General features: G+C 37.3%; 1 long non-coding RNA gene across 1 annotated transcript; it reads right to left on the reverse strand.

Annotated features, from left to right (window-relative positions):
• Positions 1–5,299: 5,299 nt before the first annotated feature.
• LOC105152649 (uncharacterized) lies at positions 5,300–9,729 on the reverse strand. The gene is made up of 2 exons (XR_846975.2): positions 7,332–9,729; positions 5,300–6,183 (listed from the first exon to the last, which is right to left on the reverse strand). It is a non-coding gene; the product is annotated as an uncharacterized LOC105152649 (long non-coding RNA).
• Between the last annotated feature and the right edge of the window lie 1,529 nt (positions 9,730–11,258).

Genomic DNA, 11,258 nt, shown 5'->3' on the forward strand with positions numbered 1-11,258 from the left:
ATTATACAGAAGAATATTTATAGCCGCATTCGCTTCGATAAGTGTCTCGTTAAGCAAATGAAATGTTAAGTAATGGGGGAATGCTCTGATTTGCTAGATTTGTTCATACAAACTAAATTTAGCTATTCGCGTGATCGCCGCAATCGATATCACTTTCTGCTTTTTTTCTTATTGAGTAATTTATTCGAACCTTGCTCGCGCCTTGCTCCGAATACTTTCAGCTGCAGGTTGACGGCGCTTGAAACTCGTACGACACCCAGAGTGATGGACTCACTCGATCGGCACTCACGCGATCGTGAATTTTCGTTCGTCGTCGACAATGCGAATTACGTTTACGGTCTTTCGTAACCGGTATTGTCCGACCGGTCGAAAGTGCCGAGGTCGCATCCGTTTCCCACGTGCGAGTTTCCCTTATGTTAGCGCTGATCAGCGGTTTCGTGATGGAAACAGAAAAAAAAAAACATAACGAAATTATATACAAACGTGATGGATCCTGCGCTCTACTGTAACGCCGATCCGCAAGCTTTGCTCGAGCAAAGAGCACATGGAACGTCAGATGGTATTGATGACACGCATGCCTCGCCTTGCCAGTATTTCCCTGGTCTGCGTGAAATTCGAATATGGTTTTTTATCGACAGATTTTAGACAACAAAGATCGATAATATTTTAAGATATCATTTTAGACAACCCGTTCAACAAAAGATTTATCGAAAGAACCAATGATGTTTATTCGAAACGAATCCAGCTGCAAAGTTTGGTACTCTCTAATAAAAATTTTATGTTATTGGAAAGAAAGAAAAACGCAATAATATTATTTCTCGAAATATGAGATTTGAATCCGCTTTATGAAAAATAACGATTTTGCTGAAGTATATTTGAGAAAAATATAATAAATTTTAATAAATCGTTTGTTTGAATATTATCAACTAAGTATTTACTAAAAAAATACAATGATATATTTATTTAACTATTAATTTGATTATATTCTATTATTTCTTTTTAGTAGATATTTGTTCACTATTTTATTTATTTACATTTTTTTGAAGTAAATATTTATTTACTATAAGTCAATGGTTTAGTTAGCACTATTCAAATAAATATTTATTAAAATTTAGTACATTTTTTCACAATATAAAAATTTAGCTAAATACAAATTTAAAAGTAATTTTGTTGGGCCATGAAAACAATTTTGTAGAAATCTCAAGTACAATGAACAATGCTGCAAAAGGAACCAGTTTGAGCGTCATAGTTATTTGAAAGATTCAATAATATTATTTTCAGATTGTATCAAGCTAAAAATTTTAGTTACTTCAGCAAAACCTTGGCATTGTACAGGATTTAATGTCGCTAACGGTTTACATTGATGTATTTACAGTTTGATCCGTACTCTCTGTCAAACCCCGATATATTTCAATGCTAATAATGACTAATAATTTAACACCTGTTATCCCATATAGGATTTCGAAAGATCGTTATCTCAGATCATAAAGCGAATATGTACAGTTTGGGTATCTACCACCGCAGGGCAGAATCGGTTTCGGCAAAATCGGACTAATCACACGGAGACACGACTGAATTAGCCCGTCGTCAATCCATTAACGCGCATCACCGAAGCGTATCTCGATCGTAATATCGCAGGAAATATCGGTTCCCTCTATCCTGCGATCGATCCATCGCATCGGACACGCGCAGGTGCAGAATAGGTAACGTTCGCACCACAAAACGGTTATGTGCGTAAATTCTGTTGACGATATGATACTCGAGCACACATGATCCGCTCTGACCGGTATCATTACTGTTCGCATGCTACTGACAGTTTATTAAGCGATTTGTGCATGTAATACAGTGTTGATCGAGTTTTATGCGTTTCATTGACCTTGAAATAAAAAAACCTATATAAAATATCATATTAAAACATATTATCTTTATCACTTAAACTGTCTTTATAACACGCTAAGAGAAAAGTGTAATTTTAAAAATATAAAAGATTGAAAATATACTTACGTGAAATTTCTCATCATGTTGTGTATACAAACGGAACGTTTTACTGAAGTATATTAAAAAATTTAGCTATAGAAATATAAATATAAATCTGAAAAAATTTTGTTGGGTCATCGAAATAATTATGTAAAACGCTCAAATTAGTTGCTATATCAAAACTTTTTGAAGCGTTGTTATTCATGCTAATTGAGATTTCTAAGTAACTATTTTCCAACAAATCCAACAAAATTATTTTCAGATGTGTATCTAGCTAAATTTTTAAATACTTCGACAATTGGTTTTTCCGATGTACAAAATCGATCGAGCAAAATTCTTATTAATTTGTATACAATAACAAATTCTTCTACGCGACGATATCATTTTAACAAATAATTTAACAAATCTTTTTTATTATCTCTAACAACTGCGTGTGAACAACTTACTACTGCACGATGCAAAGTCTTTGTAATCGAATAACGATATTCTCGTTAGCGCACCCAACAGTTCGTCTTGCCAATAGTTCATTAAGCGATTTGCAGACGGATTGATGGGTGCAAGCGGGTGGCCCGCTTTTACCAGTATTTCGCTTTTCTCTGGCGCGGTGCACAGATTTTCCGTGGAAAGATTCACTCACGTCGCACATGGCCTATCGTTGCTTGATCGGAGGCTCATGAAGTACACGCGACGTTCGATTTACAATCGGCATTCCTCGCGATCGATCGAAAAAAATTACCGTCGAAGGTTGGCGCTCGATCAGCTCGTCATGTCCGTGCTGCTCGCTCAAGAGAGAAAGGTCTCTGTCGGGATAATCCAAAACGCGGGCGGGACGACGCCTGGCTCCTGCCCATCTATGCCTATCTCTGCCCATCTCGTGGGATACCGAAGCTCAATGGCGACCGATGAACAATGGCACGTTTGAAGAGTAGATAATTGCGGATAGTAATGGCTAGTGAACGGAGCTCTGAGGGTCGAATCAAATTAGATCTAAAAATTGACGGCTCTCAAAAACGTGATTGAGAAGAAGAGAGCGATCGCTTTCTGATCATTGGAGTAAATTGAAATGGAACAAGCAAGAATGTGCGGAGGTACATATGAGATTAAAAAGATAACATTCGCATCTTATCAGGAAAAAAAAGCAATTGTAATTTATCAAAGAATCTAATGAACAAACAATAGTCAACTACAATACTACACATTTACAATTAAGTTCAGAAAGAATTTTGCTGAAATAAAAATGTAGTTAGATACAGTTTTGAAAATAATTTTAAACTATTAGGTGTTGGAATTAATTTGTAGCGTTTTACAAGTGATGGGAAGTACTTTCATTAATGTATTTTTTAATGCTCATGTGAAATAAATAACATTCTTTCATTAAAAAACGCTACGAATTAATTCCAACACCTAATATAAAAATAATTATGTAGGAAATTCAAACATAATGACCTTCAAATAATCTTAATATTCTGGCAATCAGCTTGAGCGTAATTATTTGATAGTTGAACAAAATTATTCTTAGAACTGTGTCCAGCTAAACTTTTAGATACTTGAGCAAAATCATTCTTAAAAAGAAACATTTTCTAATTTTCTACTTTTTATTATAAATCATAATTTGTTTAAAAACTTTTATAAAATATTACAATATTTTCGAAGAATCTATAATTCATTTACGACGATTTACTGCGAACTTTTCATCGACACATCTCTCTCTATATATATATATCTACTATAATAATTCTTTATCTCATATATTCTCTCTCTGGAATTCAACGAAAAATATTTCGAAAGAAAACAGCGAGGAACGAAGCAAGGTTCTTACTGCACTTGAACGCCGCGATGCAAGCCTCGTTGGCAAGTGTTAATAACGTAATCGTCGATGAAAGAGTTAACATCGTAACTCTTGACAGCCGGTGAATGGAAACGTGAATGGAAACGCCGTGCCGTGCGATCGGCACGAAAGTAAGAGGCATTCGTTCGATCGTTCGTTCACGAAGGAATCAGCGGCTCGACGAAAAGTCAAGGGACCGTTTCCTCAGCGCTCAGCGCAGAGATCCTTCAAGGTAGCCTGAGAATGCTCGAGGAATCTGCATCCACCGTTCCTAACGTTTCGCTTCGCCTTGATCGACGGTTTAAACCGCGTAAATCGCGTTAGGAACTACAAATCTCCGCGCATACCGCGAAAAATACAATCCCTTGTTACTTTCGCAATAAAAATACATATATATTTTTTCATTTATATGATTACTTGAAATAACACAACGTCGTGGTTGACACCACAATTTTCCATTTTATCCTTCTCCATTTTGACGCTGCTGCCACGAATAGTGGCAGACTGTCGGCGTGACAGTATAGTTCTGTTGTAACGTTAATCGAAAACTTTCGAGTCATTTATAACGCTGTAAGAACTACTGCGACGAAACACGATGTCAAGGGTCAACCCAACGCACGATCCTGCGCGCGCTCGCGATTAACCTTTCCGCTATGAATAAATCTCACTGTCGCGGGCGCGCGAGCGCGCGATATGCGCTTTATATCTCCTGTTACATGCCCGCGTGTGGTAAGTTTGAGAGACATCGCGTGATTTCTACAACTCGCGCATTAAGCGCAGCGTGTTGTAAATTAATGATATACGAAAGATCGACGGGACAAAGTCTCGATCGCGAAATCGTTATACCTTGCAAAGCGCCATTAGCAACGCAACGACGACTGCAATAAATTTCTGCCTTACATTTACGACTTTAATGTAATACCATGATACGCATACGTCCTTCCACGAAAGCGAAAGCTAGTTGTACCTTTGCACTCTGGATTATTTTCACGGTGCCGGCTCGCTAGGTCAGTATCATTTTCACGAGTTTCAAACTTATTAGACATAAATTCCGAGAAATATATGTTTATATTAATGCTACAAGATACGATAATTTATGGGAGAACTCATATAGTATAAATATTTATCTAGAGGTAAATCATTATATAGAAGGAGAGAGAGAGAGAGAAAGAGAGAGAACATTCGTCTCGGTAGACTGATATCGTGGCACTAAAGGATAAAGAATCACACACGCGATATTAAAGATTTTCCCATGTATTCGTGCAAGGCGATAATATAATAGGAGAGAGGATGTCACGGTCGTATAAAATTATTAAATATCGTGAATCATATATGTGTATGGCAAATGTCATAGCATATTTTATAAACAAAATATTTATTAGTCTTAGTTCTAACCAGGAAATTAAAACTTTCATTGGGAAATCTCGATAATTTTTCGAAAACAGTAGAAAGTCATATCTCTCTATCTCCCTCTTTCTCCCCCCCCCCTCTCTCTCTCTCTTAAATCTTTTGAATAAAAGTAAATTTTATCATTATTTGTTTAACAATAAGATTGCTTGACAAATTATTGTCTGTGCTTAATTTTGATCTTGGTTTACTGGTTAGTATACTGGATAGATATACTTTATTTCTTAATGGAAAAAATTTGTTAACTAATTTGTATTGAGCAAGAATGATCCTTAAATAAATTTTTCTTTTCTTGAATGCAATTCTCAATTTGCGTATTCTTGAAATCCTCGCTTGCTACATTTTACTTTCTTCTTAATCTTTATTTTAAAGAATATACATTTTGTGAGATTATATTATATCTGTCAGTTCTTACAATGTGTATTCTATTACATATAATATATTTGGACAAGCGCTTGAGAGGACAGTGTCTCAGAGTGTCTCTGAAGTGTCAAATAAATGACAATTCAATCTCTCTCTTTTTCTCTCTCTCTCTCTCTCACTCTCGCTCTAGCTCGTTTTTCTCCATAATAATAATGTATTACAATATATAAATAATTATAATTTCAAGGATTAATTAAACATCTGAAATTCTCCTTGCATTAACAGCATATTCTACGCGATATCAATTCATTCTCAATTCCGTAAGATTTGCTGAACATCAAAATATCAATGCAACGAGTGCTGATCGAATCGAGGCATACCATGTCGATATAGTTAAAAGATGTAGCATAGTTTGGAGAAACGGCAATGTTCCGATTCCCGGTCGGGTTTCCGAGCACGTGCACCGGAGCCGCTTCCATCATATGACCGTACAATCCGATCTGCGTAATCGGTTCACCAGGTGCCAGGCACGGACAAATAGGGTACATCGGTATGAAAGTAAGAGGCTTCGATCTGAAAACGCGACTGTCGATGTCGGCGGGAAAGATCTGAGAACAGAATAAAACTGCGAAGTCAGACGGAGATAAAATGAACGAAAAACGGAGAAAAAGGTAGTGATAGAAAAAGAGGATAAAGGAAGGAAGGGAAAGAGAGAGATAGAGAAAAAGAGAGTGAGAAGGAACGAGTCGGCGCTCTTAGGCATTTCTTAGCTTCGGTATATGTCTAACGTTCAGCTGTGCAGGCTCCCACGATCGGTTCATGGTCTCTGCTCGCGGAACTAACAGAGATCGGGATAGTTGCGGCCAGAGTTTCCCAACGTCTTTTTTATTCCGTTTTTTGCGGATCTACGCTGAAATTTTTGGCGATCGTTTAACTGGGACAACCGTCGTCGATCGCAACTTGTGCAAACTGTAAAGACTGCTCTACATATTAATGAAAGTCATGGCGTATTTCTTTTATCTGAGCATACGTTTATATCATATTTTCCTATTAGCTATTTCGCCATCTTGAATCTAATTATTCTATTATTCGAGAAGCGCTTAGTAATTCTTTAAATATAATATGATTATTAGATCCAACATGGCTTTTACGATACTTTTATTAACAAGGAGCTTTAGTATAGTCAACCGAATAATACGATGCAATTAAATCTTTCTATATTTGATTTATATAGGCGCGCATCAAAATTTTATTTATGTCCTCTCATATTGATCATGTAATTGTTCTGAATGCTTGTTCATATCGCATTACATTAGCATTACCACTAAATATATACAATGTCAATACGAGATAAGAATCGGACAATGGCATTTAGCGTTACACACGCAACATGAATACTGATTCGCGATCTGTAACACTTCTACGACGTAACCGATGGCAATAGCGGCGAGGAATCACTTTCGCATAACGGTATCGAGCTTGCAGTCGTTATTGCATCGCGCGCCTATGTCCGCCATTCTTACGGAACAAGATTATTATTCTCGCGGGATCAACACGGCAACGATTATTACCAGATATATAATACGATCGTCACGATCGCCGGTATCATTATCCCCGTGCAACAGCGATTTGCGCAATTCTGACTCATTCTATCGATCTCGAAGTCATACATTGTTTTTACTCGCGCTGCAATCTCACTACATTCTCATATCCCGTGTGTAACTAACATCAGAGAGGATGTATGAAAATTTCGTACCTATACCTAGTCAGACGTTCATCGGTTCATTTGAAGTTGAGTTGGGAGACACTGAGACGTCTACCTACGTGCGGCATTTTACAACGGCTGCATATGCGACTGCGTACGCGTACGCGTGCACACGCATACACGCGTGCACGTACGTAGGGGCACTTACACGCGTAAACGCGCCCTTACGATCCCACGGCGACTTGCCGTGCTTCTGCGGCCTTGCCGCGTGAAAGGCACACGGAAACTGGCGCGTCCATCTTATTACGTAAAACCCAAGTTTTCATGAGATCAGCGGTGTCCGCAGGGACGTAGCGATTTGCTCCGACGAAGGAGAGGAACGGCGACAACGATGACGGGTGAGATAGCGAGGAAAACAAATACATCATGACGTAGAGACGCGCTCGCGAGGGATGCTCGATTAACGGCTTCAGCTGCTACCTCATTCACGGACGACGCGTGTATTTCCTTGGGAATTGTGATATTTGAATATAGGTGATGACTTTATTTTTAATTAGCGGTACAATTTATTGTTCATACGTGTGAAAAATAGTGTGACCTTCAATCGAATACAAGTTTTCTGAAAAGATCAGCGAGATGTGATTTTATATATGATTATAACTGTAGCAATTCTAATATTAATTTGTTCCTTACTTCGCGAAAGTTCTTATTCACGCAATAGCAGCAAGAAATTGCATTGGTAACACATGGATTTGACGATATCAATTCTTATGACAGATAAAGAGACTTATCTGTCTCAAGAAAAAAACTGATAATGCAGCTAGAGATGTAGGTACGTCATCAATCTTTCGAGTGTGCATTATTTGTTTCTAAAATAAGATCTTTATATAATTATTTATATAATTGTATAATATGCATTATACAAAATAATAAATAATTTAGATGATATCTAAATAAATAGCAGGAATTTTAGCTATAATTACTAAAAATTTAACTTTAAGCTCTATAATAAAAATAATTAAAATATAATCATATAATGTAAATATATAAAAGACAATTTTATTATATTATGTTTACGAAATAATTAATAAATCGCAACTTTAAGACTTTCATTTATATCCCAGAAGAAATCATTCGTTGACTATTAGAACCCATCTGTGACACTCGATGATTAATTCAGGTACGTAAGCTCAAGGACTTCAGAAACTCCGTTTAAACTTTTACTATGGAAAGAATGGTTTTGCTAAAGTCTATATAAAATCCAAACATTCGGTCAGATACAGATCTGAAGATAATTTTATTTGAACCATCAAAATAATTATGTAGAACGCTCAAATTGATTCCTAGAACGTTAAATTTTTGCAACTCCATCAATGCTCAAGCGTCCTACATAATTATTTTAATGATCTAACAATATTATTTTAGAATAGCTAAATTTTTAGGTACATCAGCGAAATCGTTCTTTTCGTGTAAAAGAAAATCATATCTTCTCGTTCTCAATACATACATAAAATACAATACTCTGCTGTTTTTTTTATGCTGCTTCTATGTATGTACATTGTATTGGATTCTAGCTCGAACAGATTGATTGAATTATGTGTCAAAGCACAGATAACGTCGCGGCATCACGTAACTGTCGATGTAATTATTCATGATGTGCGTAAAGGCTGCAGTAAGCATTTTTCATGATCATTCTGTGCACTTTCGCAATCATCAGTGCGTACTTTCAAACCCGACAATAATCTCATCTTAATGTTAATATACGAGAAAGGGAGAAAGGAGAAGCTCGAATTATCACTGTACTGACCATGCAATAAGAAATAGAAAAAGCAGAGAGCGCGAGAAATGCGCGTATAATGAAACGGCGCGTAACTTTTAACGGCTCACGACGTAAACGCGCGTATCATTACGGGAAATTTAAAAGGAAAGGCTAGGATCTGCATGAGGCCAGTAAGGAGGTGAATGATTTCGCGAGCATACAAAATTTCAGGTTAACAGATTGAGATTATCGGTGTAGGAAGCCTCAAAAGTACGGAGATTCGTAAACTACTTTCACTCGTAAATGCTCGTTTGCGTCTTTATACGAAGTACAAACGACTGGCATTACCGGAACAGGTTGCTGCCGGTGCAATAAGTTAGCTGGCGGCAGACTGAGAAATGTGTCTCCATTTCTATCTCTCTCTTTCAGCACGCTATATCTTATAAGAACCATTAAAATGGAAGAAACGCCAGTGAATACTCTAAAGACGGTCGTGTACGCGCATAACTGAGAAAATCTCTCGGCGCCTCTGAGAAAAAATTCTCGTTAAGAAAGGAAGCGCGACAAATTGGCATAATGTAACATTTTCTAGTAGAAATCTAATCGCTAAGCTTGTCGACAGGCCACCGGGAGAAATGGTCGCGTAATTCGACGGTTTTCAGCGGACGACGCTCAAAGTGAAAACGATGCGGCTATGTGCAACATGTTGCCTTTACCCGCCGACAAGCATATGATCTCTTTGTACTAAACGCAGGCGCGCGGAATGTGTCGTGCATTTTAGTTTTCAAAATTACTAATTAAAACTTTGCGTGTGAGAATTTTTTATCCCTGTGAATCCCTACGGATGATTCGCCAATTCAATCTTTTTGTAAGATACATTAAACATAAAATAATTGAAATCCAATAAAATAAATAACAATTTTCCGATAATATTAATAGCCGAAATTATATGCGTTTGTACGCATTGCAGTCTTGTAAACACAAATATTTATACGCATTTGCAAATATTTATGAGTGCATTTATGAGTTGGTTGCATTATCATGATTAAGACGAAGCATATAATTACTAATGCAAAATTTGAATTCATCGACTAATCAGCTTCGACGCAAACAGAATCATATAAATTTGTTATGTCACGTTTCAGTAAAATCGATTTGTGCATATTATGGGGGACCACCTGTTGGCGAACGTCGTGCTCGCACTGCAGTAATAGTAATCCCAGTTTAACTTCACGAATGTTCTTGTGAATAATTTTGATAAATGTCAACATATGACAACTTGAATATATAATATATACTAATAATAAATTTCTTCTAATTAACTTCCTCATAAAAACATCTAAAACGTGCCTTTAATCAATTTTAATTGCCTTTAATTCTTGTGCTTCTACCATTGAAAAAGAAAAATCATTTGATATTGAAAGAAAAAACCGTTTGCTTTTGTTCTTATCGATTAATACAGTTTAATTCGGCCTTGAATGAATTTACGAACAACACGTAACGAGATGGCACCGAAAAAAAATCATTGAACTCGCATTACTGGAGAGAGAGAGAGAGAGAGAGAGAGAGAGAGAGAAAAGAGGAGAAGAACTGAGACAGAAAAAACGAGGATGTGGCACGTCATGTCAAAATGAGTTGCGACAATTTTTACATTTTTGCGCTTAATCGTACAAAGGCGCGGTGCAACGCGCGGGCTCTTGCGAAAATGACTGAATGGCCTGAAAAAATATGCGCACACCGATAAGCACCGCGGCCTGATAAGGTCGATGCGTATTATCACTGTTTGCTCGAGGCGATAACGATGCGCAAAAATGAGGTTGAAATTGCAAAACGGCATTAAAGTCCGTGTAGAGGAGGGCCAGGGAGGTGGAGGACGAAAGGGAGACGAGAGGGAGACGAAGAGAGGGAGATGAGGTTGATAAATCGTTAGGGCAAACGGGGTGAGTGGATAGGAGGAGGGGGAGAGGGAGTGCATTCGGTGCAACGCAACGAGGGGAACCACGTAATCTAAAAGGCTTATAAGACTGCATCCGGTGGGACGATCGATAGCGAGAATTATCGACGTTTCGTACAGACACTACGCGACGTGGATAAAAATTTGGCGGTCCTTCTTCTACCTTAAGTTCTCTCTTTGCTCCCATATTATATCTATCTATCTATTTATCTATGTAGTAATATTGTTAGATAACTATCTAACATTCTCTAACATGATAAAAATT

Source organism: Acromyrmex echinatior, chromosome 1, assembly GCF_024713525.1.
Source record: "Acromyrmex echinatior isolate Ae372 chromosome 1, ASM2471352v2, whole genome shotgun sequence".
In the NCBI taxonomy this organism is placed as follows: Eukaryota; Metazoa; Arthropoda; class Insecta; order Hymenoptera; family Formicidae; genus Acromyrmex; species Acromyrmex echinatior.